The following is a 26,247-nucleotide window of genomic DNA, read 5'->3' on the forward strand; positions in this document are numbered from 1 at the left end:
TCAGAGAATAACAAATCCTCCAAACTGTCACCCTCGTGAATGGACTACTCTAGTTGATAAAGGACCGTGGTCAAATCTATGGCAAAGTGATTGTCAGTCTGGTAAAGTATTATACTGTTCCAATTACTGCTGAGCCATTAGTCAGTGGCTGTAAAAGCTTTATTATTCATGAGATATTCAAGGTTTGGCTTAGAACTTAGTTCATTAATATGGTCCTCAGTGTATTGAACAGTGAGTACAGGATCAGTTGGGTTGGTGTGCTGAAGTAGATCATCAATGCAATGGGCTCATGATTTTCTAGTGCCCTAAAAAAAACTGTATGAACAATTTGAAAACGGTTCAAACTCTGTACCTTTTTCATGGTTTGATGTCTGTAGAATCAAAACCCACTGGTCCACATCATCGGAAAGCGTCTGGATCTTGGTTATGATGGATCTGTTCGCCAGAAGTGACTGTAACTCGATCAACATCCCTGCAATTCTGGTTGGACAGAGGAAGAATTTAAAAAGTCTTAGACAATGCATGGCTAAATGAAAGATAGCTAATAGGCCTACTTCAAATGTGATGTAACTCACTTTCTAAAGGAACATCAATGGCTAACTGACTACCAAAACCTGCCATTATCAAGGTGAAATAATTAACTCAAACTAGGATCATTTACAGTAAATTTGGAAATTGTTACTGTAGGTAAATGGCATGAAAAAGGTTGCCCTTCTACATACATGGAATTGTTGAAGTTGTTGACTTGTCCCGGTGCTTCTCCTGGCGTGGAATGGTTTACACATGGGTTGTCTATGTTACATATCATGCCTTGAAGCCAAGGCAGCACCCCGGCGGAAGGCATGGCTTTATTTGGATAATGACCTTGAACCCAAAAAATAAGCTGTCATTTCCTTCCATACATGAGCACCTAAAAGTCTTCATCCTCCACCATCTTTCTGCAGCTTTCTGCAGTGTCCTCAGATGATGGCTTCAATTAGGGAATTGCTTAGTGTGTGTGTTCATGTTCTGTGTCTGCTGACTTGTGTGTCAGTGTCAGCTGACTCGGCGGCCATCTTGCGTACTCCCTCGTCCACTTTAATAGGGTTTTGACTAGATGGTATATAGCTATGGTCAGAAGTGACTTTTCGTAGCCGGTTAGGAGAACTTTCGCAGCAAGTTAGGAGAATTAACGTAACAGGTTAGGAGAAGGGTTAGGCTTATCTAAAATGCAAAAATGATCCCAGACTCAACTCAAATTTGTATATTTTGATGTCACTTTGACATAAGCTGCACTTTGACATAAGCCCATCTAGTAGGGGTGTCCGAAAATGTACATTATACTAATGAGAGTTTGTAGGAAGAGTGATACTGAACAGTGTGTTATAGTCGTAGGTATGACATTTGCTGGGCCACGGTGACATTGCTACTTTTATCAGGTGACAAAGTTACAGCAGAAATTGGAGAAAGGAAGGGACAGGCTTGCATTTCCCGATAAGAAACATTGTAATTGTAGTGCAATAGATTTCATTTAGGGGGAATTGATATAGTGTCACATTTGTCATATGATTTGTGAGCCTATAGTTTATTTGTGAAGCATCTATTTAAATTGTAAATACTTTATGCAGTTTGCTTAAACTGGGACCATTCTACTTACATTCGCCCTGGTAAATGGGTTGGGTGGTTGATCTCACCCAGACCAGGATGAAGAACAGAAAGAGAGGCCACAACAACTCCACCACCAGACGCACCTGAATTGAAGATGAAGTAGACAGATTACCTCATGTTAAATCATATGACAGTATATTACCTCATGAATCCCATTCTAGTCTCTGTGTTTGTGTTGCTAATGCCGGTGTTCTAGCCTTAAATGGTAGGGGTCGACACTTGTTGCTGAAGTGAAGTTGGGGTCACATTGTTTGTCGTCACAATAAAATACCTTGTATATTCAAATCGGCATGCCAAATGCATAGACTTCTGCAACAAATGCCATATAATCTAATATGAATAACATGCCATGCGTGTTATGTTATGACATTTACTGTCCACAATAAAAAAAATAGCGTACCAGCATTTTTTTGAAACCGTGGGTAAACATAACTATAGCAAACCAACAATGATCAAATGCTTAAATACATTCGCAGAATGGCTGATCATTTTCTTGCCTTTGTACATCAATTGCATATTTTAGACCCACTTTTGCAAAACCATAAATACAATTGTCATCAATGAATACAACATTCACTGTAAAGTGTTCTGTTCACAGAATATCAACAGGTAGTTTTCATCAGAAGAGAAAAGGTTGCAAATGTGTTCTCTATTTCCAGCTATCAGTAAGTACTATTACACAAAATTGTATATGGCTTTAACAGTAGAACACCAGGTACAATATAGGGAAAGATCTGAAGAGATGGTAAGAAAATAAAGTGGAGTTACTCCTAAGTTATCATCTCCAACACTGTGACTTTCCATTATAGAGCTTTGCTTTAGTGTGGATTGTGGCCTATACATTCATATCAGTTGTGGTTCCTCCACTGTATTCACCTTTCCTTATTTCTACTGGGGAGTGTGTTTCTGCTTGCCGTCGGAACGTCCAAGCCTATGTACAGTTTTGAATACATGGACTTGGATTGTGATGACACTAATGAATGACAGTGGAATAAAATTCCACAAATTAACAAGGCACACCTGTTAATTGAAATGCATTCCAGATGACTATCTCATGAAGCTGGTTGAGAGAATGCCAAGAGTGTGCAAAGCTGTCATCAAGGCAAAGGGTGGCTACTTTGAAGAATCTCAAATATGAGTAGGTGTGTCCAAACTTTTGACTGGTACTGTACATAAAGAGTCATTTTGCATAATTCTGCACCTTTTGATAGTTGTATTACAAATTTTGATCATCATGATTTAGGTACTTCAAAGAAAACAATTTGATAACTAGGATTTTTTATTTTGTCAGATTTGACTCAAGATCAAATCAATTCAAATCATATTTTATTGGTCACATACACATATTTAGCAGACATTATTGCGGGTGTAGCGAAATGGTTATGTTCCTAGCTCCAACAGGGCAGTAGTATCTAACAATTCACAACAATATACAAAAATCTAAAAGTAAAGGAATGGAATTTAGAAACACATAAATATTAGGACGAGCAATGTCGGAGTGGCATTGACTAAAATACTGTAGAATAGATTGCAGTATATACATATGAGATGAGTAAACCAGTATGTAAACATTATTACAGTGACTATAGTTCCATTATTAAAGTGACCAGAGATTCCATGTCTATGTATATAGGGCAGCAGCCTCTAAGGTGCAGGGTTGAGTAACCGGGTGGTAGCCGGTCTGTGTGGGTGGACCATTTCAGGTTGTCAGAGATGTGTACGCCGAGGAACTTGAAGCGTTCCACCTTCTCCACTGCGGTTCCGTCAATGTGGATAGGGGCGTACTCCCTCTGCTGTTTCCTGAAGTCCATGATCAGCTCATTCAGTCATGGGTGAACAGGGAGTACAGGAGGGGGCTGAGCCCGCACCCTTGTGGGTCCCCTGTGTTTAGCATCAGCGAAGTGGAGGTGTTGTTTCCTGCCTTCACCACCCGAGCTTAATGATAAGTTTGGAGTGTTGAAGGCTGAGTTATAGTCAATGAACAGCATTCTTATTTAGTTATTGAAGTTGGTCTAGGGTGTCAGGTAAGGTGGAGGTGATATGATCCTTAACTAGCCTCTCAAAGCATGTTGACAGATATGAGTGCTACCGGGCGATTGTCATTTATTTCAGTTATCTTTGCTTTCTTGGGTACAGGAACAATGGTAGACATCTTGAAGCAAGTGGGGACAGCAGACTGGGATAGGGAGAGATTGAATATGTCCATAAAAACACTCCAGCCAGCTGGTCTGTGCATGCTGAGGACGCGGCTAGGGATGCTGTCTGTTCTGGTAGCCGTGTGAGGGTTAACACACTTAAATGTCTTACTCACGTTGGAGAACGAGAGCCCACAGTCCTTGGGAGCGGACTGCATCGGTGGCACTGTGTTATTCTTAAAGCGGGCGAAGGTGTTTAGCTGGTCTGGGAGCAAGACGCCGGTGTTCGGGAGCAAGACGCCGGTGTTCGGGAGCAAGACGCCGGTGTTCAGGAGCAAGACGTCGGTGTTCAGGAGCAAGATGTCGGTGTTCAGGAGCAAGACGTCGGTGTTCGGGAGCAAGACGTCGGTGTTCGGGAGCAAGACGCCGGTGTTCGGGAGCAAGACGTCGGTGTTCGGGAGCAAGACGTCGGTTGTCGGAGCAAAGACGTCGGTGTTCAGGAGCAAGACGTCGGTGTTCAGGAGCAAGACGTCGGTGTTCAGGAGCAAGACGCCGGTGTTCGGGCAAGACGCCGGTGTTCGGGGCAAGACGTCGGTGTTTCAGGAGCAAGACGTCGGTGTTCGGGAGCAAAGCAGTCGGTGTTCGGGAGCAAGACGCCGGTGTTCGGGAGCAAGACGCCGGTGTTCAGGAGCAAGACGTCGGTGTTCAGGAGCAAGACGTCGGTGTTCGGGAGCAAGACGCCGGTGTTCGGGAGCAAGACGCCGGTGTTCAGGAGCAAGACGTCGGTGTTCACGACGTGGCTAGTTTTCCCTTTGTAGTCCATGATTGCCTGTAGTCCCTTCCACATACGTCTCGTGTCTGAGCCACTGAACTGTGACTCCACTCTGTCTCTGTCCTGACGTTTTTCCTGTTTGTGTTAACCTTTATGCAGGCAGTCGTGTTCTTTTGAGGAATGTCTTAGCAATTGTGACGGTATACTATCGTTTTGATGAATGTATTTACGTTTTGAGAAGGAAACTTCATTTTGAAAATGCATTTACTGTTTTGCAGAAGGCCACAGAGTTGCGTGTCTTGAGAACACCATTTTGAAAATCAACAGCATTGATTTAACAAAGCTTTCACGCAATTGAGAAAAACTGTAAAGGTCCTGATGATTCCAGGGAATTTGAAACAAAAACTATAGCAACCCATCTATGATTACCAAAAATGCAGCTCTCTCACAGAGCCGTCAGATGTTTCAGTAAATTGCATCACCTCTGCAAAATCACCTGTTATGTACAAATGTGCTTTTTTCAAATCATTGGGTATGGTTCAGTGACGTGAATGAGAGTTCACTGGAGCGTGTGTGTGTGTGTGTGTGTGTGTATGCGTATCGGCGCCTGTGTGTGTGTGTGTGTCAAAGCATAGTCATTGCAGTCAGGTCGGTCGGCTTCTACATCCCTATACCTTTGAGCTTTTACAGAGGATGAGACTGCAAGCTTCACTGAATCCTCCACTCCTCTGCCCGGCCAAAGCTAACTCACCTCATCTCCTCATACGCTGTCTGCATCCCAAATGGCACCATATTCCCTATTTTGGCCTGCCCAATAAGGCTCTGATCAAAAGTAGTGCACTATATAGGCAATAGGCGATCATTTGGGACACAGGCACTGCCCATTCTGCTATAAATGGAACCTAAACCTGAGTGTCTGGACCCATGGGTCCCTTCCCTTCGTTAATATGTCCACTTCACCACCCGCCCGTATCCCTTCTTACCACATCAAAGATCTCAGCCTTTTATTCCAAATAACCCCGGGGAATGAAGAATGGAGAGAAAAAACGATGGACCAAATGGAGGCTTGATGTGTTCTCTTTTAGTTTTTCTCTTAGTCTATATCTTCATTTGCCCTTTGCAGAGATGGCTAGGAACACTGTGAGTACAATTTCACTGTGGCATGGGAGATGGGAGGCTTTTCACCCCTCCTAGCTAATCAGAATTTCAATGGTACTCTTGCCTTATGCTATCTCACTTAAATGCATCAACTAGCCACACACTCTTAAAAAAAGGGTTCTTTGGCTGTCCCCATAGGATAACCCTTTTTGGTTCCATGTAGAACCCTTTTGGGTTCCATGTAGCGCCCTCTGTGAAAAGGGTTCTACATGGAACCCGAAAGGGTTCTACTTTGAACCAAAAGGGTTCTACCTGGAACCAAAAAGGGGTTTTCAGATTCTAGATAACTCCTTTTTTTCCTAAGAGTGTAGTCGGCGAACTTGCTAATGTTGAACCAACTCCTATATGCAGCCTGGAAATACTCCTGCCATGGCAACTTGTGTAGCTAAGGGGCAAGGTAGGAGTACCTGCGTTCCCCTCTTGACTAGAGTTCACTTTGAGAGGGAAATTCAGAACAACAGTCAAAGTGCTCGAACAGCGGGAGCTGTCTACAGGCTTCGCAGGGAGCCAACTAGGGAGAAAGATATTACGATGCTACATCTCGCCTCAACTCTTCACCTCCCTCCCTCATTTAGGCTTTTACGCGTCCCTCGGCGCCTTCTCTCTCTCCCTCCGCCGACCTTGTCTAGCGGCGTGTTCATCTCCCCCATCATCTCTAATGGAGTGACCTAGCTGCTTAGAGAAATCAGAGGCAGCGCTAGCCGGGATCACAATGCGGCTCTCGCAAGAGTCCATAGCCTTAAAAACCACTACTGCTCTTCTACTGACAGGTCTATTGTTGTCAATCCTCTCAAAAGTGAACAACTTATGGAGTCTCTATGGAATGTGTCATTTCATTATTATGCCATACATAATGGCATTGTGAGACGGTCGTCTGCAGTGGTGTAAAGTACTTAAGTAAATATACTTTAAAGTACCACTTAAGTCGTTTTTTGGGGTCTCTGTACTTTACTATTTATATTTTTGACAACTTTTACTTTTACTTCACTAAATTCATAAAGGAAATAATGTATTTCTTACTCCATACATTTTCCTTGACATCCAAAAGTGCTCGATACATTTTGCTTAGCAGGACAGAAAAATCTAAGTCAAATTCACACACTTATAAACAGAACATCCCTGGTCATCCATATTGCCTCTGATCTGGCGGACTCACTAAACTTGCATGCTTCGTTTGTAAATTATGTCGAAATGTTGGAGTGTGCCCCTGGCTCTCGGTAAATTTAAAGAAAACAAGAAAATGGTGCCATCTGATTTGGTTAATATAAGGAATTTGAAATGATTAAAACTTGTACTTTTGATACTTAAGTATATTTTAAACCAAATCATTTTAGACAAGTAGTATTTTACTGGGTGACTGACCTTTGCTTGAGTCATTTTCTATGAAGGTATCTTTACTTTTACTCAAGTTTGACAGTAGGGTACTTTTTCCACCACTGCTCCTCTGCCAATACAGTAGTTGTACAAGTTGTCAAACCACATGTTACTGTATATAGGTGTTTCGTTTGTTATTACTCAGTGTTGTAGCTTCTCCAGTGATCCACAATCCATCATAAATGAGCCACACCAAGTGGATTTGGTTGATACAGTACATGATCACTCAGCTATTTCTTGCTCCACAATGTTATACTGTATGTATCCAAAAGTCAAAGCACATTATCAATACGAAACCCCCAGTTGTTGAGGGATGTCTTGGGTCATTTCACATATCTTCCATTTTCATCAGCCTTCCATGTGTCAGGGAAATTGTGGTACCACTGAGAATGGGATTTATTATAATGTATTCCAGAGTACCAGAGGAAAGAGCGAGAAGAGAAGGATCATGGGGGCTCTCTCAATACAGGGCTCTCTAGGCATTAGCCATTGGACACGGTGGTCTTTGTGAATGGATAATCTCTCCCTATGAAATTATGTGAAATGTTGAACCATAAAATCAGTTTCATGCCTTTTATAAAAAAAACGAAAATGCTTGGTCAGTGATTAATTGAATTGGCCATTAACCTCTAAAAGACCCTTTCTCCTTGTTAACACCCATCCAGTTTCGACAAGTCAATATCCCATGTTTCTTTCCCCTAACATGTTCTAATTCAAAACAGAGCCCCACTTGTTTTGAGCCCCACATTTTTTGCTAAATGTTTTTTTATTTTGCCAGTAATACGTGTCACATATCAGTTTTAAAACAATGTAAAAAACAAAAGTAGTTCGGAAGGAATCAGCGGCTAACTGCAAGCTGCAAGCATTAGCTTGCTAGCCTGCTATTCAGCGGAGTGGGTGTGTGGTCCCAGTTCTGGGTTTAAGGGTCTCTTTTCCAAGCTTAAAATGATAAACATTCAACATTGGCCTTGCTGTAAATCCAACATCATTTCTGCCATGCTCAAAACAACTGTTAACGCAGAGCTAGGAAATCTGACTTCAGTGAGTTCAAGACAACTGGGAACTCGGGGGAAAAAACTAGCTCCGACTGGGCAAATACTTTTTGAATGGTCATCCAACTCCGAATTGTAAGTCGGGAACTCAGGCCTCTTTCTAGAGCTACGACCTGAAGATCACTGATGTCCTCATGATTCAACCTTGTTTTTTTCAGAGTTCCCAGTTGATTTGAAAGCACCATAAATCCAAAGAATGCCAGACTTTGACGACAAAGTTTGATGACAAAATTTGCCTACGAAGGACCACTGCACCAACTTCATGTTCAAGTGAGCACAGCACCTCAAGGTGAGTCCAAAAATGTATTGTATGCTGCTGCATAAATTATGTAATAGGCCAAAGAGATATGTATACTGTGGCTAATAAAGTAATACTAACTGTATGTTGTGTAGTAAACTGTTAGTAGCCCATGTGCCTATTTACACCTCTTAATTTCACGTACTGTTCTGACTTGGTGGTGCACATGTGGCCTATAACCTGTTTTAGAGAAATGCAATCATTGAATATTGTAAGAGCTTTCATTGTCTGCTTATATGCCCCCTTCATTTATCCTACGGTTCTGACTTGGTGTACAGGGAGAACACTGTAAGAAGGCCCATGATCTGAATTCTATCGCTGTACATTTCAAAGGTGCTGAACAAATAGTTAAACTGACTACGTCCGTCCTAGCTCGCTCATTAATTTCTTAATCGAAATTGCAGATTGCCTTGTATCCGCTTGTCGTCCCCTTATGCCATAGTTTGTACATCTCAATTATCAGTAAAAAACACATTTGTTTAAGCAAGTCAGCCATGTCAGCTATGTCTTTTTAAAGGCAGTAAATGAGGCTGAATGAACCAGTTTCGCTGCCAGACAAGGCTCCGCTGATAGCCAGATGTAGCAGTGGTCAGGTGTTGGGACTGCTGTTGGGACTCTGCTGTTGGGACAGCTTTATGTAGGCCCTAGCAGTTTGTGGGCACCGTTAGTCACCATTATAGGGCCATTAATGTATTGTTTAGTGTTGTATTGTGTAGTGGCTTTGCTGGCATGCGTCCCTCAAAAAATGTTTTAGTTTGCCCCCTAAGATTTACATGCTAAAATTTCCACTGGTCATCTGTATCGAGTATAAAGTCAAAACTTTATTAAAAAGCTGACATGAAAACTTTCCAAAGTCTGCTGTTTTATGCTGGAATGAGGTGCAGCCTACTGTGCTTTATCCATAGGGAAACCGGTGTACTGGTGGGTGTTTTTCTCATCACCGTCACTATGAGAAAGTCAAAAAACTATGTGATTGACATTGACTGAAAAAATTGAGGGCCTTATTTTATCTACTGTAAACAAACAATGGCATCCCTGGAGGCAGTATAGTTTCACTGACAACAAGCTCTGACCTAGGCGTTGCTGTTGTGGCAACATCTCCCTTAAGGTAGTATAGTCTGTGACCGTATGGCTGGTTGGTGACATCAGAGTATTATATGGCCCATACGCCATTAGCTGCAGGGTTTTGTATGTAACTTTTTAAATGTAATCCTTTACACTTACTAGTTACCCGTCCCAAGATTTTATCAGTAACGTAACTCTTGGATTACCCAAACTCAGAACGTGATCTGATTACTTTCAGTTACTTTTGGATAACTATCCCCTTGAGAGGCATTAGAAGAAGACAAAACGGATCCATCAAATGCATCATCATAGTGATCTCTGACTTGTGGTCAGACTTGCTCAGGTGGAACAAACTTAAACCTGTGCCTTTTTTCAATTATGAATTGAACGTCACTGAGAAAACAGAATGGTGTCATAATGTATTTTTTCACAAATATCTTTTCTGAATTAAATGTAATCCAAGAAGTAATCATCTAGTTTTTCTAAAGTATCTGTAATCCGATTACACTATTTTGTAATCAGATTACAGATTACAATATTTTAGCTGTTGACGTTTTTTTGTGTAATCAGATTACATGCAATCAGTTACTCCCCAACCTTCATTAGCTGCTACATTAGGCTTGTGCGAGAGAGAGGTGTGTGTGTAAAGAGAGCGAGGTGAGGAGCTAATGACTAGGGTCGGGGGAATTGGCCGGGGCAAAGTGATATTGGGAGTTGAACCTTTAACCTGAATAAGAGACTAAGTCCTCAAATTCAGGAACTACAGTGCTTTAGGAAAGTATTCAGACCCCTTGACTTTTTCCACATCTTGTTACGTTAAAGGCTTGTTCTAAAATGGATTAAATCTTTTTTTCACCCTCATCAATCTACACACAATACCCGGTAAAAAATATAAATATCACATTGACATAAGTATTCAGACCCTTTATTCAGTACTTTGTTGAAGCACCTTTGGCATTAATTACAGCCTCAAGTCTTCTTGGGTATTACGCTACAAGTTTACAGGCACACCTGTATTTGGAGAGTTTATCCCTTTGTTTTCTGCAGATCCTCTCAAGCTCTGTCAGGTTGGATGGGGAGCGTTGCTGCACAGCTATTTTCAGGTCTCTCCAGAGATGTTCGATGGGGTTCACGTCCGGGCTCTGGCAGGGCCACTCAAGGACATTCAGAGACTTGTCCCAAAGCCAATCCTGCGTTGTCTTGGCTGTGTGCTTAGGGTTGTTGTCCTGTTGGAAGGTTAACCGTTACCCCAGTCTGAGATCCTAAGTGCTCTAGAGCAGGTTTTCATCAAGGATCTCTCCGTACTTTGCTCCGTTCATCTTTGCCTCGATCCTCACTAGTCTCCCAGTCCCTGCCGCTGAAAAACATCCCCACAGCATGATGCTGCCACCACCATGTTTCACGGTAGGGATGGTGCCAGGTTTCCTCCAGACATGATGCTTGGCATTCAGGCCAAATAGTTCAATCTTGGTTTCATCAGACCAGAGAATCTTGTTTCTCATGGTCTGAGCGTCTTTAGGTGCCTTTTGTAAAACTCAAGAGGCTGTCATGGTAGCCTTTTACTGAATTTTTGTAGGTTAGGTGGGTAACGTAATTACCACGCAGCCCGTTACTATTTGGGGGGGGGAGAGGGGCGGGGGAGGGCTTTCCGTCTAATGCCACTCGGCTGGACCATAGAAGGGCCTTGGATTTTTGGTGGATGTGCACTGCAGAGATGGTTGTTGCCTTTCTGGAAAGGTTATCCGACTTCTATCACAGAGGAACTGGAGCTCTGTCAGAGTGACATCGGATTCTTGGTCACCTCCCTGACCAAGGCCCTTCTAGCCAATTGCTCAGGTTGGCTTGTGCAGCCAGCTCTAGGAAAAGTCTAGATGTTTCCAAACTTCTTCCATTTAAGAATAATTGGAGGCCATCGTGTTCTGTGGGAGCTTCAATGCTGCAGAAAGGTTTTGGTACCCACGAAATCAAATCAAATTATTATTGGTCACATACACATGGTTAGCAGATTGTGAATGCGAGTGTAGCGAAATGCTTTGCGCTTCTAGTTCCGACAGTGCAGTAATATCTAACAATAGAATCTCAACATTTTTCAACAACAACTACCTAATACTCACTAATGTAAAGGGATGGGAATTAAGAATATGTACATATAAATATATGGATGAGCGATGGCCGAGAGGGCATAGGCCAAGATGGCAGTAGATGGTATAAAATACAGGTATATCAGTGGGAGAACAAGTATTTGATACACTGCCGATTTTGCAGGTTTTCCTACTTAAAAGCATGTAGAAGGTCTGTACTTTTTATCATAGGTACACTTCAACTGTGAGAGACGGAATCTAAAACAAAATCCAGAAAGAAATCACATTGTCTATGATTTTTAAGTAATTAATTTTGCATTTTATTGCCATGACATACAGTATTTGATCACCTACCAACCAGTAAGAATTTCGGCTCTCACAGACCTGTTAGTTTTTTTAAGAAGCCCTCCTGTTCTCACCTCCACTATTACCTGTATTAACACTGCAACTGTTTGAAACCTCGTTTACCTGTTATAAGACACCTAGTCCACAAACACATCAATCAAACAGACTCCCAACCTCTCCACAATGGCCAAAGACAGAGAAGCTGTGTAAGGCAATCAGGGATAAAATTGTAGACCTGCACAAGGCTGGGATGGGCTACATGAACAATAGCAAAGCAGCTTGGTGAGAAGGCAACAACTGTTGGCGCAATTATTAGAAATGGAAGAAGTTGAAGATGACGGTCAAATCACCCTCGGTCTGGGGCTCCATCAAGATCCTCACTCGTGGGGCATCAAATGAATCCATGGGGAAGGTAAGAGGAGAGATCAGCCCCAGAAACTACTACTACGGTAGGACCTTGGTGTGGCGAGGTGACCTTGGAAGGAGAAGCTGGTGCCATCGAAGTCTTCAAGAAGGAACCTATTCTAGTAGTAATCACACTAACCTACGACCCGTCATGGTATTAAAATCCTGCAGCACACCAAAGGTAACCCCCTCGCTGCAAAGCCAGCGCCATGTCCAGTCCCATCTGAAGTTTGCCAATGACCATTTGGATGATCCAGAGGAAGGATGGACGAAAGGTCATGTGGTCTGATGAGACAAAAATAGAGCTTTTTGGTCTAAAACTCCACTCGCCGTTGTTTTGGAGGAAAGAAGAGGATGAAGTACAACCCAAGAACCACCATCGCCAACCGTGAAGCATGTGGAGGTGTGAAAACATACTTCTTTTGGGGATTGCTTTTCTGCAAAAGGGGACAGGACGACTGCCACCGTATTGGGAGGGGAGGATGGATGGGGCCATGGATCGCGAGATCTTGGCCAAAAACCTCCTTCCCTCAGTAAGAAGCATTGAAGATGGGATCGTAGGCTGGGTCTTCCAGCATGACAACGACCCGAAACACACAGCCAGGCAACTAAGGAGTGGCTCCGTAAGAAGCATCTCAAAGGTCCTGAGATGGCCTAGCCAGTCTCCAGACCTGAAACCCAATAAGAAATCTTTGGAGGGAGCTGAAAGTCCGTATTGCCTACCAGCGACAGCCCCGAAACCTGAAGGATCTTGCAGAAGGTCTGTATGGAGGAGTGGGCCAAAATTCCTGCTCAGAGTGGGTGTGCAAACCTGGTCAAGAAACTACAGGAAACGTAAAATGGAAGCCTCTTGTAATTTGCAAACAAAGGTTTTCTGTACCAAATATTAAGTTCTGCTTTTCTGATGTATCAAATACTTATGTCATGCAATAAAATGCAAATTAATTACTTAAAAATCATAAAATGTGATTTTCTGTATTTTTGTTTTAGATTCCGTCTCTCACAGTTGAAGAGTACCTATGATAAAAATTACAGACCTCTACATGCTTTGTAAGTAGGAAAACCTGCAAAATCGGCAGTGTATCAAATACTTGTTCTCCCCACTGTACATGAGATGAGCAATGTAAGATATGTAAACATTATTAAAGTGAATAGTGATCAATTTATTGAAGTGGCTAATGATTTGTAGGCAGCAGCCTCTCTGTGTTAGGGATGGTTGTTTAACAGTCAGATGACCTTGAGACAGATGTTTTTCAGTCTCTCTGTCTCAGCTTTGATGCACCTGTACCTGCACCCTCATCTCCTGGATGGTAGAGGGGTGAACAGGCAGTGGCTTGGGTGGTTGTTGTCCTTGTTGATAAGTTTTGCCTTCCTGTGACATCGGGTGCTATAGGTGTCCTGGAGGGCAGGTAGTTTTATCCCCGGTGATACGTTGTGCAGACCGAACCACCCTCTGGAGAGCCTTGTGGTTGAGGGTGGTGCAGTTGCCATGAGGGGTTTAGGTGAAAAGCCACATTTCTTCAGCCTCCTGAGGTTGAAGAGGTGCTGTTGCGCTTTCTTCACCACACTGCCTGTGTGGGTGGACCATTTCAGTTTGTCCGTGATGTGTACGCCGAGGAACATAAAACTTTCCACCTTCTCCACTGCTGTCCCATCGATGTATATTTCCTGAAGTACACAATCTTCTCCTTTGTTTTGTTGACGTTGAGTGAGAGGTTGTTTTCCTGACACCACACTTCGAGTGCACTCACCTCCTCCCTGTAGGCTGTCTCGTCGTTGTTGGTAATCAAGCCCATTACTGTTGTGTCATCTGCAAACTTGATGATTGAGTTGGAGGCGTGCATGGACATGCAGTCATGGGGGAACAGGCAGTACAGGAGAGGGCTGAGCACGCACCCTTGTGGGGCCCCAGTGTTGAGGATCACCGATATGTGGATATGTTGTTTCCTACCTTCACCACCTGGGGACGACCTGTCAGAAAGTCCAGGACCTAATTGCACAGGGCGGGGTTGAGACCCAGGGCCTCAAGCTTAATGATGAGCTTGGAGGGTACTATGGTTTTGAATGCTGAGCTGTAGTCAATGAACAGAATTCTAACATAGTCTAGATGGGATTGGACAGTGTGCAGTGCGATGGCGATTGCGTCGTCTGTGGACCTGTTGCGGCGGTATGCAAACTGAAATTGGTCTAGGGTGGCAGAAAGGTGGAGGTGATACCCTTCCCCTGATCTGTGCCTCGACACAACCCTGTCTCAGAGCTCTACAGACAATTCCTTCTACCTATATGGCTTGGTTTTTGCTCTGACATGCAGTGTCAACAGTGGGACCTTATATAGACATGTGTGTGACTTACCAAATCATGTCCAATCAATTGAATTTATCAAAGGTGGACTCCAATCAAGTTGTAGTAACATCTCAAGGATGATCAATGGAAACAGGATGCACCTGAGTTCAATTTTGAGTCTCATAGCAAAGGATCTGAATACTTATTTTTTATAAATTTGCAAACATTTCTAAAAACCTGTTTTCGCTTTGTCATTATGGAGTATTGTGTGTAGATTGATGAGGAAAATAATGAATGTAATCCATTTCATAATAAGGCTGTAACATAACAAAATGTGGAGAAGGGGTCTGAATACTTTCCGAATGTACTGTTAACTGGAATGTCACTGACTGATATGTTCTTTCTATTGTATGTCCTTCTGTATTGGATGAGAAGATGACGATGGATCATCAATGTTACATAGTTTTCAACATTCCAGTAAAAGTCAAAGCTTTCTAGCGAAATTGGAGGGCAGCTGGTATCAAACTCGGTATGTCACATTCCGACCTAAGATGAGGAGTCAACAACTATCAACAGAGACGTGGATGACGAGTGGATGTTTTTTGCTTATTTAGCTAATTTTCTAAAAGTCTTTGGACAAAGTTCACTTTGACCAGGAAATCAGCAAGGCGCATGACGAGCCCATTTTGCTACAGTAGGACCGAGACAATTGAAATTGTGTCATATACACATATCCCTAAGGTATCATGTTATATAGAGGGTTGTTTTGGTGGGTAATGGTATAGTCTAGCTTTTATACAAACCACTCACTCCCAATGCCCCCTCTGTTCCCATCAGGCTGACTTTGTAAAAGCTAAAACACAGGCTGCAAGTGACATAACATTTGGAAGGTGACACTTCCAACTGTGTGTCTGGGAAAGACTCGTTCTCCAGCGAGGGAATTAAGGCAGCATCTCACATTTAATATGAACCAGTTTTAGGACAATTCCCTCTACTCTTCCACTATTACAATACCTTAGATGTCCTTGTCCATTGTAGCACGAGCACACGGTCATATATCCTTCTATGCCCCGTATTTGGCCGATCTTAGCAGACATAGATTGATTTTATACAGAGGGTGTGCAGTTACCTTTTGTCTCTTCCGAAGAGTGAAGTTCTTCCACAGGAGCAGACCGAGTTGTGTCAGGAGACCCATTATGCCTTATCCAGGCAATATCCTGCCAAAGCGTCGTTATGGCAACCCCCACTTAATAGACCCTAAATGGAATAAAAGCAAGGTTTTTGTTTTAATACAGAGAACAAGCGCATCATAAGGGAACGCCACTAATCACCCACTTCTTTTTTCATCTTCAACGTAGAAATGCTACCAAAAAGAATTTACAGAAACGTGTTACAATTGGAGCCATCCATGATTCACCAAACCATATTTTGAAAATGGAAGCAAAGTACTTAAGCAAATGTTTTCATTTTAGTCTCCTCCATCTCCACCAACTGAAGTTTGTTGTAAGGATTTTGTTGTATTAATAGTGTAAAAAACGGTGTAAAATTAACAGCTGTACAGAAAGACTGACGTGAAGGCCCAATTACAGAGGAGGAACTAATTGATGCAATTAAAGCCTTTAAGTCCGAGAAAACTCCAGGGCTGGATGGCATATCAGTTGAGGTATATCAAACGTTTTTTCGATGTACTCAGAGATCCCATATTAGCGTGTTTTAACCACACCAATAAAAATGGTAGACTATCATATACTCAGCATGAAGGTCTGATTTCACTATAATGTGGTCTGACTGTGAAGTGGACATAATGTATTCAAATCCCGAAAGAAAGAGATGATCTCACTACGATACATTCTAATAGAAAGTTAGCAAAAATAGATAAGATCTTGCTACCATTGAAAGGTAAATACCTGTCTATTTGTGTGGAAATATCACACGGATTAATTTTTTTGTCAAATCCCAGTTTATCTATTTACTTATGGCCCTGCCTACACTGAACAACTTGTTTTTTAAATGATATGAGCAACATTCCACTTTATTTGGAAGGGCAAGCTAGCCAAAATTAAACGGGCCCATTTATATAATGAATATGAATTTGGAGGGCTGAAACTATTAAATATGGAAGTATTGAACCTCTCACTAAAAGCATCAGTCATACAAAGGTTGTACTTAAATCCAAACTGGTTTTCCAGCAGATTAGTAAGAATGGCTCACCCATTGTTCAAAAATAGCCCTTTTCCCTTTATGAGACGACAACCTCTCACTTTTGGTTATTTGAAAGTGAAATAAGTATTTTTAAAACAAGCCATAGAAAGCTGGGTGCAATTTCAGTTTAATCCACCAGAAAATACAGAACAAATATCTATGGAAATGTCTGCTCAATCAAAAATTACTACCAACTCATTGCAGCATTACTGGAAAAATGGAAGCAAGTGGAAGAGGGTAAGGAACTTGTCTGTTGGCCCTACATTAAGAACAAAATTGGTTAATTAAAGAAAATTGTGATAAATGAAAAAGTATTTAATAAGGACCCAAAAATTGACAGATGCACCATACAGGTTGCAAAATAGTTGGGAAGAGACTTTCGATGTGCTGATACCATGGCCCATGGTTTATGATCATTACATCACTTGTTTTGGTACTCCCCATATGTAGCTTCTTTTTGGTCACAGGTTCAGGAATGGCTGAAGAATKGCAACATTTACCTGGAGCTAACTCTGCAAATAGCACTGCTGGGGGACTTTAAAAGCCATAGTCAATTGATCAATAATATAATAATACTCCTAGTAAAAATGTTAATCTTTAATTTACAATCTGTAGATACTATGAGAATAGAAAGTTTCAGGACCCAGGTAAAAAATATATGGCAAATAGAAATCAAAACTGGATGGTTTTCAGCGATAGATGGGAGGGGTTGAGGGTAGCTGAAGGGTAGGACTAAAAACAAACCAAAAAAGATAGCTAATATAAAATATACAGTGTCCATAAAATGTATATAGTGTGTATAAACTGAAAGTAGAAATCCTAAGTATTGTTGTCAATTAGTTTACTCCAATTAGCGGAGGGGTAGTAGGGTTAGTGGATTTATAGAACCTTACAATCTATCTGCAATATTAAAGCTGATCTAACATAGAATCAATCGCAACACTCCAGCTACTTAATAAATGATACCAATTCATTGCTTATAGGGTGGGTATATTCTTTGTACATGCTTCCACAGGGAAGTCATTATGAAGAATGAAATGTGCCTTACATTCCAAATAATTCAGTCTAAAGATAAGAGGCAGCTATTTATTTCATATGTAGTATTTACAGTATATTAATTATGTACCAAGTATGTTTTATTCATTGTTGAAAGGGGCATTCTGGGATTGTTAAAGAGCTGAGGGATTGGGCTTGATATACCACTCAAATTAATAGACAGAGCTATGGATGCAAGAACAGACCATACTGTGCATTATGTCAAAATTATAGTTTTAACCATGTTTTGAAGCTATAGAGTGTTTGTTTAGAATTGCACTGGTATAAAGAATGGAATACAACTTGATTATATTTTGAGTTTTGATGGGGTAAGACAGTTGAACTAAGCTCATGAGGAATATATTCCTCATTAACCAACTGCTATAGGCTATAATATAATTTATTTAAAATGCCTAAAAAGAACGTAGCAATCCCAGATGGTTGCCCATATCTAAAATGTACCGTTACAATATGTGAATTCTAGGCACAAACTGTTATGGTTCTACCTGTCACCAGAGGGCGACAGAGACCGTCCTAGAGACATTACAGACACTCAGGTGTGTCCTATTTACTCATTATGATTTCCCTGAAGAGGTGTGTTTTCTGTTGTCCTTTGCAGAAGCATACATTTGTTTACCGTGTGCATTCGTTTCATGATTGAGTTTGAGACGTAGTGTTTGTTGATTTTCAAGTGTACTGTGATCCTGCGGCTACCGTTTCTCAGTAAAGTATTATGTTTATCCTTAACCACTGATTCCTCATCTGGTCTGTTCTCTGCACTTGGTTCCAACCTCACCATGTCACACAAACCAGTTGTATGATAATTGATTGCCAACAAATCAACATAGATACACATTTTTCTGTTTGTTTTCTTTTCCCGATTTCAGGCGTTACTAAAAGGATTTATGAAACATTTTAGTGGCCTTGGCACACTGATTAAACAGATAATAAACGTATATTGATATACGATGGCATTTTACACTCTCATCGTGACCTTTATTAAAAACGAAATAATTGCACAACAGAAAGGCCTTTAACAGATTTTGGGTCCATCATTGACACGCTGTCACCTTTTCCTGCATTCTACTGCTTTTCTAAACCAAATAATACATTTAACCTGATGATTTACCATCTCAATAACGTACCTAATCAACTCTCACTTAATTTTGGTAGTACTACCACTACAGTACACAAGATCTGGTCCAGGGCATTGGTGAACGTGAAGGAACACGCACTAATGCCCTGGACCAGAGCTAACACTTCACCAGACATCAGACACTGTATTTGTAAATCATAGGCCATATAGATTGACGTTAAGCTAGGATGGCTACAGTATGTGCATAGTATGCTGTTTTAAGCTACTTTGAGATACTGTAACTTCATGTCCTGCATAAAGACTTGTAGGACTTTAGGAGCAAAAGATTAGGATAGAGGATTTGCGTTTTAGCCTGAGGCAAAGCCCAGGACAAATATTTTGCTTTTAACTATCCATTTCCTCTTCATTCCATTTTCACTCTGTGTTTACATTATTTACCGCTAGGCCTACTTCATAGATGTTTTATTTACTGTCATGGGGACGTTGAGGTTACTGTACATCCAGGTTTCCAAATCCATTAGCATTAAACTACTGTTACCTCTAAGAAACAGACAAAACCAAACCTGTAAACTCCAACTTGTTAAGAGTCTTGTTGGGTCTATGGATTTGATCTGGAAAGGTACATAAACTATGTCCTACTTTTTATCTACTCATACCATTTATGCAGAAATTAGGAAACGCATACATACATCTTATACCATACTATATACAGACGTAGGAGAGATTGTTGCAATATAGGAATAGGTGGGGCATCAACAGCTACCTGGAAGTGGATCACTGAGGTTAATACATCTTTTGAAATATTACAATAACATGTCTTTTTTTTGTACCCCAAGAAAAATGTCAATACAGACAAAACAAAAAGTCAGCCGCACACTACAATCTCACGGGTTTTCCATAAAAACATTTTCTCCTGGTGACAGAGGGAACACTTCTGAATAATTGAAATATGTTGCTGTGCCACAAGACATCTCAATGGTGTCATTAGTTCCAAAGAGCCAAGAACAGAGCACAGAGCGAGGCAGAGGAAAGAGAAAAAGAAAATAACAGGCATGTAGTATGAGATAAAAGTGCTGATGCATGCCTGGCATTTGGGGACTTACTAAATCAGAGTGCATTATTTCAACTCCCGCAATGATGGAACGTGTAAACAGATATTTTGTCATCCGATCGGAGGGCAGAGAATGTTCCACCCCTTCCAAAGAGCAAATGCCCCCCCCCCTTCTCCATCTTTCTTGCTACTCCCTTTCCTCTTCTTCTTGGCCCTCCATCTATCCCTGTTTTTCTTTATCCCCCTCTCTATTACACGCTCTATTTATATGTGGGAATCATAAAAGTCTCTGAGGCAGGTTCAAGGGGATGGCTTATGGCAAAGTTAATTTTAATTAGTGCCTAAGGGGAGAGGTGAATTGCTGGGTCACGCAAGTATACTGTATCATTACCAGCTTTTCCCAAGAAATCACTCCCTGGTAAGACACATCAGTATCCAACATATTCCTCTCTAAATATTGTGGTATTTGAGTTGACATTGATGAGGTCTTCATTCATTAAGTTATATTAATAAGGGAAACTGTAGCTCACATTCAAAGATGAATTAACCTTGGTAAAAGGTATTTTCAGGTCAGCTTTATTGACCTACATATCTCGTCAGTGGCAGAAGTACTGCTTTAGAAGTGATCGTTATTGTGATAGAAGCAGGACGTCCTACTCAAAACAATCCGTCAGGAAGATGTAGGCTTACATGTACACATTGTCTACACTCAAGGTAATAACCCTGTAGATGTACATGGGTATAGATCAGTGGAGGCTGCAGAGGGGAGGACGGCTCATAAAAATGGCCAGAACAGAGCAAATGGAATGACATCAAACACATGGAATCCATGTATTTGATACCATTCCCCTCATTCCGCTCCATTATTTGATACCATTACCATTACCACAAGCCCTTCTTTCACCTGTCTCCCCCATTCTTCTACACTGATTGAAGTGGATTTAACAAGTGACATCAATAAGGGATTATAGCTTTCACCTGGATTCACCTGGTCAGTCTATTTCATGGAAAGAGAAGGTGTCCTTAATGTTTTGTACACTCAGTGTATATCAGATTAAAACAAGAAAACAAAGAACATCAGCAGGGCAGTATTTGGCAGGTGCTTCTGATTAATCATCTAACCAAATGTTTTAAAAAAATGAGTCCAGAGAAAGTAACTTGAACATCAAGGCCTGCCTATGACTGCAGCATTTGTTTAGCCCAGTATGTTTGCATAATGAAAAAAGTCACATGACAATAACTACAAAAACAAAAACACATACACTACCGGTCAAAGGTTTTAGAACACTTCATTCAAGGAGTTTTTCTACATTGTAGAATAATAGTGAAGACATTAGAAGTATGAAATAACACACATGGAATCATGTAGTAACCATAAAAGTGTTAAACAAATCAAAATATATTTGATATTTTTCAAAAAGCCACCCTTTGCCTTGATGACAGCTTTGCACACCATTGGTATTCTCACAACCAGCTTCATGAGGTCGTCACCTTGAACGCATTTCAATTAACAGGTGTGTCTTAATTTGTGGAATTTCTTTCCTTCTAAATGCGTTTGAGCCCATCAGTTGTGTTATAACAAGGTAGGGGTTGTATACAGAAGATAGCCCTATTTGGTAAAATACCAAGTCCATATTATGACAAGAACAGATCAAATAAGCAAAGAGAAACAACAGTACATCATTACTTTAAAACATGAAGGTCAGTCAATACGGAAAATGTCAAGAACTTTTAAAGTTTCTTCAAGTACTGTCGCAAAAACCATCAAGCGCTATGATGAAACTGGCTCTCATGAGGACCGCCACAGAAATGGAAGACCCAGAGTTACCTCTGCTGCAGAGGATAAGTTCATGAGAGTTACCAGACTCAGAAATTGCAGCCCAAATAAATGCTCCACAGAGTTCAAGGAACAGRCACATCTCAACATCAACTGTTCAGAGGAGACTGCGTGAATCAGGCCTTCATGGTCGAATTGCTGCATAGAAACCACTACTAAAGGACACCAATAAAAATAAGAGCCTTGCTTGGGCCAAGAAACACGAGCAATGGACATTAGACTGGAGGAAATTTGTCCTTTGGTCTGGAGTCCAAATGAGAGATTTTTGGTTCCAAACGCTGTGTCTTTTTGAGACGTACTTAACCAGCATGGCTACCACAGCATTCTGCAGTGATACACCATCCCATCTGGTTTGTACTTAGTGGGACTATAATTTGTTTTTCAACAGGACAATTACTCAACACACCACCAGGCTGTGTAAGGGCTATTTGACCAAGAAGGAGAGTGATGGACTGCTGCATCAGATGACCTGGCCTCCACAATCCCCCAGACCTCAACCAAATTGAGATGGTTTGGGATGAGTCGGACCGCAGAGTGAAGGAAATGCAGCCAACAAGTGCTAAGCATATGTGGGAACTCCTTCAGGACTGTTGGAAAAGCATTCCAAGAGTGTGGAAAGCTGTCATCAAGGCAAAGGGTGGCTATTTGAAGAATCTCAAATCTCAAATATATTTTATATTTGTTTTTACACTTTTTTGGTTTCATAGTTTTGATGTCTTCCCTATTATTCCACAATGTGGAAAATAGTAAAAATAAAGAAAAATCATTGAATGAGTAAGTGTTTTTAAACTTTTGACCTGTAGTGTATAGTAACAAAAATAAGTGTTGCCTGGGTTACTGTAGACAACCATCACAGTTAACATATTTTATGTGCCATTGCAGGAGGTGAAATCTGCACAATAATACATCACATTCCAGAATAACTAGACCACTAACCAAAAAAGCCTAGGCACTGCATAGTAAAAACCTAAAAATGTACAGTATAAACCTACACGTGGACTTAAACCTGCATTGTCACAAACAGTTTGGTAAGCTTTACAAAGCCAGAGTAGATTATACCACCAACAGTGCATTGAAGGAGGGCCAAGGGCCTTCTGCTCACTCCTTGATGCTACTTCCCTCCAGAATAACTCTTAAACACCCCAAACTAATTCCCCAGAACATCTGTGCTTTAAAACATGGCCATGGAATGGTCCCTTCAAGGTATTGTCGTCCCTCTATCATCCAAGCAATTCCTGAACAGCTGGCTAGGGTCATTCAGGACCAGGTTGAAACATTTACAAATGTATTATTGCCTCTGATCTGGCGGACTCACTAAACACACATTCTATTTTTGTAAATTATGCATGAGTTTTGGAGTAGGCTCCTGGCTATCCGTAAATAAATACAAAAAAAATCAAGAAAAGGGTGCCATCTGGTTTGCTTAATATTAGGTATTAGAAATTTGTTATACTTTTACTTTTGATACTTAAGTATATTTAGAACCAAATACTTTGACTTTTACTCAAGTAGTATTTTACTGGGTGACTTTCACTTGAGTCATTTTCTATTAAGGTATCTTTTCATTTACTCAAGTATGACAATTGGGTTCTTTTTCCACCACTGGTGAGTTGACTGAGAACATTCTTATTAACAGCAACTGAAATGCCGTTCAATATCTACATTTGCATTATTAAAGGCTGTAGCTACTGTATAACAAAGGCTGCATATTGTGTGGCCCTCACAAGGTACAATGTGTTTACTTTGTATAAATACATTTAGCTCAGGCTCCTGACATCCACAGCCTTCAGAAACCCAGTGTGCACTAGGTAATGTATTTGTCTCTGCTGTACTTGAATATTTCATTACGCTCTACACAGACAACATCATTGGGTAAAAAAAGCTCTGACATAACCAGAAACCTATGTTATAAAAAATGCAGAAGGTCATTTCCTATTTATAAAATGCACGCTCAAGATGGGGCCTCAAATGGTCGTCTTGAAAGGTTTGCCTCTGCATCGGAGCCGTTATGCTGCGCAGCTTGTTTGATTTCTCTATGTAGAAACAATTACATGCAATTTGGCTCAATGGAATGTTATTTGCTCGCAGCTGAAGAGGCATGACCCTGTAAATTGTAGTGTTTTACAGTAAGTATTCTGAAGCATGTAGTGTTGCATTTTCACGTATTCAGCTACTGAGAATTTTATAGGAGAGAATGAATCTCGACACTCATTAATATTAAAAGGATAGTTCACACAAATTGCAAAATTACATTGGTTTCCTTCCATTTGGAGACAGTGGCCAGGTAAACAAAACAAAATATGGATTGATGTCTAACCTTGTACATAGACTGATTTCAGGGTAGGGAAATCAATATGCCATTTTGTAATTTGGGTTAACTATCCCTTTAGTTCAATCAACTTTGTGTACACTTCAGCAATACAGTACCTGGCCTACCTTGGCCTTCCTTCTCTGACCAAGTGGGGACAGATTTAGTGTGTCACTTTTTGGCTTTGAATGAGTTAACGTTAACACAACTGTTTTATACAACCAGTAGGACCTTGATTAAGTAATTTTGAAGTCGTAAATAGTGTCATGACGACGTCATTGCAACCAGTTTCATACTTCCTCCACTGATTCTGTACAATGGCTTTAACTCAACATGTTATTGAAATCAGAAAAATTTAACCAACTGCATTAAAGCCATTGTGTTACATGCTGACCAGACCGAACACGTCGCAAAATAGATTTTGAAATCCATGTCATTCAATTATTGCACCCTCACTGCTCACACTCTCCAACGAGCGTCTGCGTTGCCATGGGCTAAAATAGAAGTCGTTCCTATTTCTGACGCTGATCACGCTGCAAGTCCTGCATCTCCCATCTCCTCATTGGTTTATTGAAGCAGGTACCCACGTGCCATCTCCTCATTGGTTATACCCAAATGGGTGATTGAAAGATTAAATGTTTTGCCGGTTGTCGTGGTAATACTATGAAAGTGTAGATGCCAATCACCAAAGATGAAAAAGCCTGGAAGGAGGAGAGATGACTAGAAATTATTCGGTTGGCCGTTTTATGTGTGGATTAATTGTCGGAGTAGAGGACCTTGTGCATTTCAGGTAAAATAACAACTCAATGTTTATATCCCAGGACAAACTAGCTAGCAAGTGCAAGCTAACTAGCTAAATTGCCATACATGTTTAATGCTTTTAGACCTGTCCCCAAATTAATGTCATTGGTACAGAGTTTGTTTTGATATTTTAACCTGCGTGTCGTGATCGCGTTTGGTATATGGGGACAAAATAAATGTATGCACGATAGCGCCCGATGGCGCAAGCGCGTAGCCGGTTTGGGTTCCGTGTTATGTGTGTGTTAAAGATGCAATCTGGAAATGGCACATCCATGTCTGGACTTTGAATTGAATGATATATAAGTCATTGATTCTTGAACAATATAACGTGTACCCCATCATAACCTAAATATAAGCTTATGTTACTTAATTCTTTGTAAAAAAAAATATAATATTGTAAACTAACTCTGTATAGCTTGAAAACATGGATAAAACTAACATTTGAATGTCATGGACGGACAGTTCTTGCATCCAGATCTGTATGATTTGGAGTGTGGTTACATGACTGCTTTGTTGTTCCAGATTGACCCTTTATTTGTGAACAATTGGTTTTTATTGGGTCGCAAGGGCAATAAAATCATAAAAAATAACATGACACTTCTCCCCATTTTTTTTTACTACCACCCAGACTGCCCCTTTGAAGTTTTGAAAACTTTACAACAAAATTGTTTGTGAAATGTTGAAAATGGGTCACTGCAAAGACAGCAACTCTTCATGAACTAAGGCTATTTAGATGTTCAAAGCGGCATGTTATTAGCATCAATCAACGACAGTAGAGTCATATTAATCTGGTGCATATTACGCAGTCGTTTTCTGCTAATTAGCCACATTAGAACCAACTTATTGCATGTTTACCGAAATTAGAGAAGACATTAAGCTAATACATGTCACTCAAGCTAACTTTTGCTTCTAAATGTTTGTGTTCTTCACTTATTACCACTTTTGCTGAAGGTAAGCATTAAGTATTAAGTAGACAACCGGCTTGTCCAAAGCAAATAGATCATAGCAAAGCATGTGGTATCGCCAAAAGTAGGTGCTTATATATTGTCCTGACCTGACCTTTACCCCAACAGAATACTCACTCGAACTCTTCCTGTCTCGTTACGTGCACGGGTAAACACATGACATGAGACTGTCATTTTATTACATCCTTATCAAGGGAACCTATTGCCTTTATCTCCGCACCAGCAATACAACAGGGTTTTGGTAAATAATTTCGTTCAGCATTATGACACTCTTACGTGAAAGGCTGAAGTCCAATCTGATCGCTATGGTCTTTTTTTTTACCCATCTACCTCCCCA

The 26,247-nt window shown here is 40.9% G+C and overlaps 1 pseudogene; it reads right to left on the reverse strand.

The window, feature by feature from the left end:
- LOC111960328 (phospholipid-transporting ATPase ABCA1-like) overlaps positions 1–26,247 on the reverse strand; it is a 232,665-nt pseudogene that overhangs the window by 205,641 nt on the left and 777 nt on the right.

The sequence above is a fragment of the Salvelinus sp. IW2-2015 genome, linkage group LG37 (genome assembly GCF_002910315.2).
Source record: "Salvelinus sp. IW2-2015 linkage group LG37, ASM291031v2, whole genome shotgun sequence".
NCBI lineage: Eukaryota > Metazoa > Chordata > Actinopteri > Salmoniformes > Salmonidae > Salvelinus > Salvelinus sp. IW2-2015.